This window comes from Zootoca vivipara, chromosome 13 (genome assembly GCF_963506605.1).
Source record: "Zootoca vivipara chromosome 13, rZooViv1.1, whole genome shotgun sequence".
Taxonomy (NCBI): Eukaryota; Metazoa; Chordata; class Lepidosauria; order Squamata; family Lacertidae; genus Zootoca; species Zootoca vivipara.
Genome location: NC_083288.1, coordinates 25385559 through 25395156, shown reverse-complemented (window position 1 = coordinate 25395156; position 9598 = coordinate 25385559). Strand labels below are relative to the sequence as shown.

General features: G+C 45.7%; 1 protein-coding gene across 5 annotated transcripts in view; it reads left to right on the top strand.

The window, feature by feature from the left end:
- The first annotated feature begins 218 nt into the window (after positions 1-218).
- Positions 219-9598, top strand: part of ORMDL3 (ORMDL sphingolipid biosynthesis regulator 3) — a 32154-nt gene continuing 22774 nt past the window's right edge. For 3 of the 5 annotated variants that reach the window (XM_035137141.2, XM_035137138.2, XM_035137139.2), the window contains exon 1: positions 219-386. The gene's annotated coding sequence lies outside the window, so the exon portion shown is untranslated. Of the gene's footprint in view, positions 387-5858; positions 7116-9598 lie in introns of those variants that run through there. The other 2 variants (XM_035137142.2, XM_035137140.2) reach the window with 2 other exon arrangements.

Below are 9598 nucleotides of genomic sequence, written 5' to 3'. Positions count from 1 at the left end.
GCACCGCCTACACACAGAAGTAATCCCCCAAAGTTAGTTGAATTCGGAAAGGCGACGCAGGATCGCAGCCAGAAAACCCTGCGAGCCTCCGCCTTGCCCGTAGCTCACTGGAAGAAATTTGGGACTAGCGCGAGTCCCAGCTGCTCCCTGGAGAACTACATTTCCCAGCATGCTCCACCGTCCGCTGGTGATGATGTGTCCGGAGAGGCGGTGCTGGCCAGAGCTGCTTGCTGTGTTGTCAGCTCTTGGGAAGAGAAGTGTGAGCTGCGGGGAGCTGGGCTTTCGAGGAAGACCCCACCTCGTGCACCCCCTCCGCCCCCCAGCGCCGTTGCCTTTCCAGGCAGCCCAGATCTGGGGGCCACGAAGGAAGGAAGCCGTCCCTGCTGGTAAATGAAGTGCATGGGGGGTGGGGTGGCGGTGGGGCAGAGAAAGGGACCCGTCTGCTTCAGCCAAAAGCACAGCTTGGGGGGCGGAGGGGGTGCTTGTATGTGCCGTGTTGTAAACGTGCCAAGGAAGGAGTGGGCGGCCAAGGGAAGGAAGTTTAAAAAATCTGGGCCTGGAGGGGCGGGGAAGCACCTTGGAGAGGAAGGGATGCAAATATATGGTAAATGGGAGGAGGTTATGCACAGTTGCTTGGGGGAAAGGGTGTGTGGGTTAAGAACAGCTGCTGTGGGTGTTGATAAGGGAGACGGTGTACTTGTGAACGCTTTGGAGCGCTGCTCTCGTTCAGAGAAGCTGGTGGGTTGCTTTTAAAATGTAGCCTGGGGAGGAGAACTACAGTCTCTCTGAAGTTGGGAGTGACGTGCTTGCTCCCCCTTTGGAAATGATGCTGGGCCTAATTTAAGAGTGAGTAGAAAAGTCTAACCCAGCAGAAGCAGGTGCTGAATGTTGTGGGTTTGAGATATGCACACAACTTTCTGGGTATCTGAGCCCACAATTTAGTTCAGAGCCTGGGAATCGCTAGTGCCAGCCTTGTTTAAAACTCCTGCGCTGAGCTTTGCCACTGCGTTTTGGCATGTGCACCTGTTTGACTTAAGCCAAGAAGAGTGAAGTTGTCGGGAAAGCATGAGGGGTTAGGACAGGAAGGGGAGAGGGGGTGGAAATCTCTCCCAAGTGTCTGCAAACAAAAAACAAAAAACAAGCAAGAGCAAGTGTCACTGAGGTCACATCCACACCAAACATTTAAAGCCCTCTCAAACTGCTTTAACAGTCGCGCCTTCCCCACAAATAATCCTGGGAATTGTAGTTTTTAAAGGGTGCTGAAAGTTGCTAGGAGACCCCCTTACGGAGCTACAGTTCCCAGCACCCTTAACAAAGTACGGTCCCCAGGATTCTTCATGAGAAACTATGGCTGCTAACTTATGGCATGGATGTGACCTAGATGACTATGTTGTATTCTAGAGTTTTGGGGAGTTTGTACAGAAAATGTGTACAGCTCTCTCTAATGTTGTTGGAGGTGGGGGAGCATATGCATGACTTCCTTGGAACACCCAACTTCTATACGGGACAGGAAGCAGGTTTGGGCACAACACCCTGCCCTTTGACCTCTTTTTCATCATCTCTAATATGTCTGCTGAAGCAGCCAGCTCCATCAACTCATCTGCCTCAAGGCAGAACTCCTTTTTACCCCGAGATTCATTTGCTGATGTGGTCAAAAACCCCTGTGGTGCTATGGATAAAATTAAATATTGCCCTTGCTCAATGCGCTTCCCGTTCCCATGATACTTTTCTGCAGTAGAACATAGCGGAACATCTTTTGTGATTCTTACTGGGTTTGTGTCCTCCAAGAGCAAGTGTAGACTGTTTTGAGTTTGTGCTAGGAAAGAGTGAGGTCACCTCCAAACCATAGACTTTAAAAGCACTCGTATGTCACTTGAACCTTCATGGCTTCCCCTGAAGAATTCTGGGAACTATAGGGATTGATTGATTGATTGATTGATTACGGTTCTTGACCAGCACACATAAATATGCAATACATAAGACAATAAAAGAAAAACAGTAATCTAAAAATAGGCAATAAATGTAGGTTTTAACAATTGTTTAAAAGAAAACTGATTAAAAGAAGTGTTACTACTTAGGGAGGTAGACTACAGCAATTAATAACACTGGGTCCCCTTTAGCTAGTCCTGAAGATATTTGGACACTGCTAATTAGATTAGACCGAATTTTTATGGCTCTAGCACAGAATTTGGCTACCTTCGCTGACACGTTAGAGTTAGCATCGGAAAGAAGCCACTCTATATAGAAATCATCCGAGCGTCCAGGTAGCTCTGCCAGTATAGTGTGGATAAGCTCGCCTCGCACCTCCTCGTAGAAGCAGCATCGCAAAAGTATATGGCGGATAGATTCCACTTCTCCTGATCCGCACAGGCAGCATCTCTCACATAAAGGGATCAGTTTGTACTTCCCCTGGAGAACTGTTGAAGGCATTATGCGGTTACGGGCCAAAGTGAATGCTCTTCTATGAGAGGGAATTTCAAGGTGGAATAAATATCTGGCTGGGCGGGCCAAGTATCTCCTTTCCTCCTCAATTAGAAAGTGAGGTACTTTACTTAAATCCTTCTGTCTTTCTATATCTATAATCCTCTGTTTGATAAGGGTCTTTGCTGTATTAAGATCATGTGACATAAGGCTGGATGGATTGAGGCCTATACTCAGCATCTTATTCACTATGGTCTTGCTCCAGAGGGATTGATAGTTTATCTTTCACTAGCAACAGAAGTAGGCCCTGAGGATTCATGTTAAGTTTCAGCCATAGATTACAAGCCTGCATCCACACTCTGGCCTCCACGCAGGTCAGGCCTGTTTCTAATCGTATGGCAGCGTTTGACACACACATGGCATTTGTAAAGCCGCTCTAAGGAATTTGGACTGTACTCTTTCGGCTGTCGTCAGATTAGGTGGCGGGATGGTTGGCCCCAAAGAGCAGCTGAGCCATCACCTTAGCCTCATACAGTTTTAAAGCTGCAGGAATATACTGTCCCCCCTTTGTTCTAAGAAAGCTTAGAAGAGGATTTGTGGGCTGCTGCTACTGACTGTATTAAGTGGGCTTTCTTTAGCCCTTTATCGTGAAAGACGCTGCCTAGATATTTTAGGCAGTGGACCTGCTGGGAGCTATAGCTTATTCCCCTGAAGAATTCTGGGAACTATACCTTATTAGGAGCGTAGAGATGGGAGACCCATCACAGAGCTATAATTCCAAGCACTAGAGTTTCCCAGGATTCTTTAGGGAAAACCATGACTGTTCAAGTGGCGTATGAGCGCTTTTAAGTACATGGTGACTTCGCTCTTGGATGGCACACCAATATATGTAAACTACCAATATAAACTACAAGAAAGAAGATTCCACCTAAACATTAGGAAGAACTTCCTGACAGTAAGAGCTGTTCGGCAGTGGAATTTGCTACCAAGGAGTGTGGTGGAGTCTCCTTCTTTGGAGGTCTTTAAGCAGAGGCTTGACAGCCATCTGTCAGGAATGCTTTGATGGTGTTTCCTGCTTGGCCAGGGGTTGGACTGGATGGCCCTTGTGGTCTCTTCCAACTCTATGATTCTATGTAGGGTTGTAGATGTGCCCAGCAATGTAGGGCAGTAGAAACTAATAGACCGGCATTGTGAGGCCTTAAGAGGATTTGCATTGCAAAGAAGCTAACCAAAGCAAATTGGAATCTATTTGCAACCCAGCAATGGGTTGGAGAATCTGGAGGCAAACATTGCAATTTCTATGCAGTATCTTTAGCCGAAAGCCGTAGAGCAGGAAAGGATCGGGGAAGGGGAACCATTATTGTGAAACCTCCCTAGAAATCTGACCTCTTATCCATATTCTCAGTTCCAAGAGAAGCAGGACAAATGTTGACTATATATGGCAGAAATGTTATTTTTGGGAACTATTTGCAGGAGTTTCGTCAACAAGAGACCGGTCACAATCGCTCTCACCCACCCTTCCTTGGATCTTGCCTCAGTTGGAACGTTGCACATAGTTTTCAAACCATTGTGTTTATGTTGGGGGGGGGGATTTGTACAAAGACTGGATCCAAAAAAAACAAGGGGGGAAAAGCAGAGATGGTTATTTCAGCTGTCACTTAGTTTGGCTATAGTCTTGTAGTGGAGTGAGGTGGCAGAGGTATACTGCAGCAGACTTCAGGAAAGCAGATCACTCCCCGGTGTAAAAAAAAGCAAAAGGGCTATTGTCACTCTACACATGCAGAATGTCCCCGGGTTCAAGCCCTGGGTATCTCCAGATGGTGCTGGGAATGTCCCCACATCTAAAACCTTGGAGAGCTGCTGCCAGTCAATGTGAACAGGTCTGACTCGTATAAGGTTCTTAAAAGCGAAAGGCTTCCATGCAAACAGCATATTAGCACATTGGAGACTGGGCTGGACTAGAACCTAGTTGTTTACTTGCAAGGAGGTACGGCTCTATCAAAAGTGGCACCACCCGCCCACTTGCAGCTCCAACAGGAAAAAGGCTGCTGTAATAACTGTGTAATGACAGACAAACTGCCCTGTGAGGAATATGTACTGGAAGGCAACTTTATATGCCTGGTAAATAAATACTGACTTGGAATTCTACCCTGCCTCATTCTTTCGCTTGGGCAGACCAGGTTATAGATTTGGGTCTAAGAAGTGGGAATAGGGTAATACTGGAGAGATTTACTAAGCTTGGGAAAGCTAGGTTTGGCTTATTTTTTGTGGGTTGGGGGTACCTTTATCCAACATGTGGTAGATGATGTGTCTATTGTTTGCTTTGGATCCTTTCAAACAATCTAATTCCTCTTGGTTGACTGCAAAAGACAATGCCTATTGAGAATAAACTTGCTTGTCCGAAACCAGCCCCACTTCATCCCCAGTGTTTGGCCATTCCTTTTACCCCCAATAAACCTCCATAATGTTTTATAGCTGTTGAAATCCATTTACAATCACATACCATTTGGGGGGAAAGGTTTGGAAATTGAGAATACGATGGGCTAAAAGGAGGCTGCTATTTCTGGAGTCTGAAACACGATCCTAACTTCCTTTACGGAAGAAATCCTATCTGTGAATGCACTGTGTGTTGCCTTCGCTTCCTCCATGCCCACAGTATAGCTTTAGTGGGTTGTATACAGTCTTAGTCCTACGCAAGAGTAGACCTACTGGAACGAATGGGCATGGCCAACGCTGGTCCATTAATTCCAACGAGTCTTGAGCAGAGCGCTGTTGGATGTGACCCAACATGATTCTGTTTATCCAGACGTTTTGGGTTCTCTCCAGTCGAGTGGGACGGCTAGAGTCACGCTGCAAAAAGGTCACTTAGAAAGAGCCAAGTCAGTAGTCCAAAGAGCACCAGCCTGATGCACAAGTGATGCTGGAATTAAAGAATCACCAGCCAGCAGAGTAGGAAGCGCCCTTAAGTATCCTGTCCTAAGGTGCACGTTGCAAGGATGAGATGAGCAAATAAGTGTGACTACTGCACCATGCATGGGCAGAGGCGGTGGCAGGACAAAGGGATGGAAGAGACCTAGGGACACATGACTCAGACCATTGGTCCACCCAGCATTGCGGTATGACACTGCAGGATCTCATCCTGCCCTGCCAATTGATGGTTGAGCATGGCACCCTCTGCATGAAAAGCCTGTGCTCTGCCGTCAAGCTAAGCTAAAGAATCCTCAGTCCAGGCTCCTCCTGCGCAGCCAAACTCTGGTTCAAGAGAGCTTTAAACTGCATTTAACTCTGGTTTACCCAGCTCTTTGAACGGTTTGGTTGCCTTTTCCAGCACCTTTTTCCAGCGCTACACCAGAACTGTGCAAGGTATGTGCAAGATAAGGCATTATTGACATTGGAAGATTTGTTTTCGATCCCTTAGAATGAAACTGGCCTGGTTCCTCACAATGATCGGCCATAGTTTATTAAACTGAGGTTTATTAACTCATAGCTTGTTTGACAATGCTCAGCAGCTTAACAGTGGCTCGTTTTCTGCCAACAAACCGTAATCCGAATGCATCATTTGTTGTTTCGATTACAAGCATTTATTTGTTTCAACTAGGGTTTGGTGTTACATGCAAACCTGGCACCTTTCCTTAACCCATGGTTTGTTTAGACAGGCCACCCCTATCCACCCTGGATGCTCACAAAGCCGCAAAGGCATGAAAACAAAGTAAAGTTTGGAGGAACGAGTTGTGGTTAATAATTGTCTGTGGGACAACTTGCGGTTAATCGTGGGTTGCTGTCATCATATTTTTGCAATAATATGGTCAAAAAAAAATTTCTTAAAAAAGAAACCACTTTTAAAAAGTTACACAACCCATGTTGTTTGATTAAATTAGTATCCTAGCTCAGATTAGCTTGCTCAAGCCTAGTTAAATTTGCCTAGATTCTAGAACATTATGTCAATACAAAATGATCCTCAACTGAGACGGTTGAATTAAACCCCCTCAAATAAAAACCAGGACTTAAGAAATCAAAGGCACTTGCTTAAACAAACAGCTTAGCAAATAAAGTCATCGAAATGTTAGATCTGGAGGTTTCAGTTTCTGGCTGAAGTAAGCTGCCCAATATAGTCTCGTCTCAATACTCTTGTATTTTGTTCTGGTTGGCCGGAACGCAAGTTGCACAAGTTTAGCTTGGTGAATGCAGAGGCTGAGAAAAACCAAAATACCTTCAATAGGAGTATATAGGAAGACCACTTAAAACAGATTTGTGATCCGTGGTGCAGCCTGGGGCATGCATGTCTCTTTCCAACGCCACTCTGGAAACTACAACAAAATGTTGCAGTGTGGGGTGTTCCCTGTTGAGAATTCCAGCCATTCTATTCCCCCTCGTTCACCAAATCATTGGTATTCCATGCTCACTAAGCATGCTCAGTTCTTATTGGAGCTGTTTCTGGGGGTCCCCACCACCCCAGACTTCCTTTTCCTGAAGTTTGTATCGTAAAAGGTTTGGGGCTTTTTAAGTTCTGCAAACTTTGGAGTTCTCCCAAGCCTGCTAATACTTTCTTCTTGTTAGCTTCAGAGCAACAACACTCACGTCCGGGATGTTGGAAATGGAGGGAAACAATCAAAGCCCTGCAACAAAACGTTGCAGGTTATCCCTGGTAACCTGAACCTGCAGGGGGTTGAAAAATAAGAGTTACCATCAAATATGTGAGTTCCTGTTCTAATTTGGTCTTTTACTTCACGTGTAATGGAGGAAAATGTGGGCTTTTTTTACATTTAAAAATGGAACCAGTCTGCTTGCAAGTTAATAGAGCATGAGGTTTCTGCAGGCAGCTGAGTGCTTGGCTTGCTGTTGGAGGCCAAATAGTCCCACCTGTGGCCTGAAATACAGCAACGGGCTACTTTACAGGGCTGCTGAAAGCTGTTCTTCTCCAGCACAGCCCTCCAAGCTGCAATAGGAATGTAGCAGTGAACTACACTGCAGGGTTGTTGTTGCCCAACTTGCAATGTGGGGATTAAAGTAGCAGACAGCAATGCAGATTTGTTGGAAACCAATCAAGAGTCTGGCCCGCAGTATTTGGTGTGAGCTGCACTCAGAACTGTCCATAGTCTCTCTCACAGGCAGCCAATTTCAACCTGGAAGTATAAGGACAGTGATCTTGCATTTGATCTGAAATTTTCATTAGTGGTGTTGGAGACTATTCCATTTGTTGCTGCCTTTTTTTGGTGTGTGTGTGTGTGAGAAAGAGACAGTGAGGAAAGTGGACACACTGATGCCTAGCCCTAGCTGAGTTACAATCTTGGATTTCTCTAACTGGCGACTATGGGCAGTTCTCAGTTTTGTCTCTGGGGACATTTGAAAATAGCTGCTCAGCGTAAACCAGGAAGTGACCTATCTAGAATTGTTCCTTCTCCCCTTTATATCAGGGGTGTGGAGCGTTTTTGGCTCCACAGACCAGAGTGTTATCAAGAGTGTCCTTGCAGGCCAAATTTGACAGGTGGGCAAACAACTATATGAGTGAGAATTTTGAGAATATGCCTGCGAGTTTTGAGATTGCTCTGTGGGCCTGAAGTTCCCCATCTTTGCTTTATCTGTCCCTGCAGTCATCTCCCAGCCAGTTCATTCCATCTCCCCACCACTGCCACACCCCTGACCTCTCAATATTCCATGGCATTTGGTTATTATGGGCCTGTCTAACTTCTGTGTACGCATGCCTAGGATTGCGCTGTAAATGGCCATCTGTGCTAGTTTTCCATGCCAAAGGAACAAGTCCTGTTGGTGTTCCTTTAAAAGGAGGACTCATCGCGAACATTGTTATTAGGAGGCATTAAAAAATAGCCACTTAAAAAACACCACACCTTTGCTGTTTTTACAGTTTCACGCAAAATGATCTCTCTGTCGCTCACTCACTCCCCCTCCCCTCCCCAAATACACAACACATGACGAATAAGTATAAATGTGTATCTATTGAGAAATTGCTTGGATCCAGGGTCGCCTGTCCTCATTTTATGCTTCGACGCAAAGTTAATAAATTCAGTGTCTCATCTGTCCTTGTAATTCTCCGGTTAATGTAACTTAAGACAGGAGCACATTCATCAGGCATGCTTGCTCTGGTGCCAGCTGTTTCCAGCTGTTTATTTGCTACCCACCAGCACCCCTTGTGCTCTCTCGATATGCAGCCAGATTTACCATTCTGATGGTTTCAAAGACTTTTAATGAACACTCTTCCTTAAATGGAGTTCGCTTCATATGTTGCCTTGTCACCGTTGAAAGCTTTTAACACGATCACTTATTTATCCTTTGCAATCATCAGAGGCTTTAAAAATTAACCACGACAAACGCTGTCAAAATAGGCCAGGGGTTTGTTTGGTTTTTGTTTGCGGTCCGAATCTGAACAGGAACAAAAGTGGGCTGTTAAAATCTTACCGAGGAACCCAACCCCTCTCCAAAAACATATTCTGAAATGGAGCTGGTTTAGAATGTTGGGAGGGGCATCCTAAAAGCGAAGAGCTTTTGAAGAAAAAAAAAAGTGTAATTGGTGTGATATAGAGACATTGCTTTCCCATGCTGTCCTCTCTGGTTGAAGCAAGTTTTGAAGCCTTCTTTCTCCCCACCCTGCCCCAAAACACGATGATAGCAGGACAAATACCCCACTGTCAACAAAACCTCCACCACACCACATTTTAGCTTGCTTTCAAAACGCACACTGTGAATGCTTGCGAGCTGAGCCCGGGTACTACCAGGAAAGACCCCACTAGACCCCCGTGGAAAAAACAACAACAATAAGCTCCAGTGTTTTCAGCCGATATGGGAGAGTTCCCTTTTTGGACCCCAAATATGGCTCCACGTGAGTGGAACGAACCACTGTGTGCCTCCGTAAAAATAAAGGGCCCCTTAGAGCCAGCCACTTCTTGCCATCTCTGACTGTCTTCTTGATGGCTGTGGCAGTCCTAGAAGAGGAATGGAGGACTACCAATGGTTTTTCAGGTGTTCCTGAATTCCATCTCCCATCTTCCATGTTTCTGTTAACTAATACAACATCCTCAATGACCATTTGTACCACTTTCAGACTTTGGGTTCGCCGCAGCCATTTATTTCCATCTTGGCCATTGGCCTTGTGGTTGGGGGCAGGGAGGGGGATGAGTGGGTTTTGGGAGTCACAGCAGCATCTGAAAGGCCTAAGGGGTCC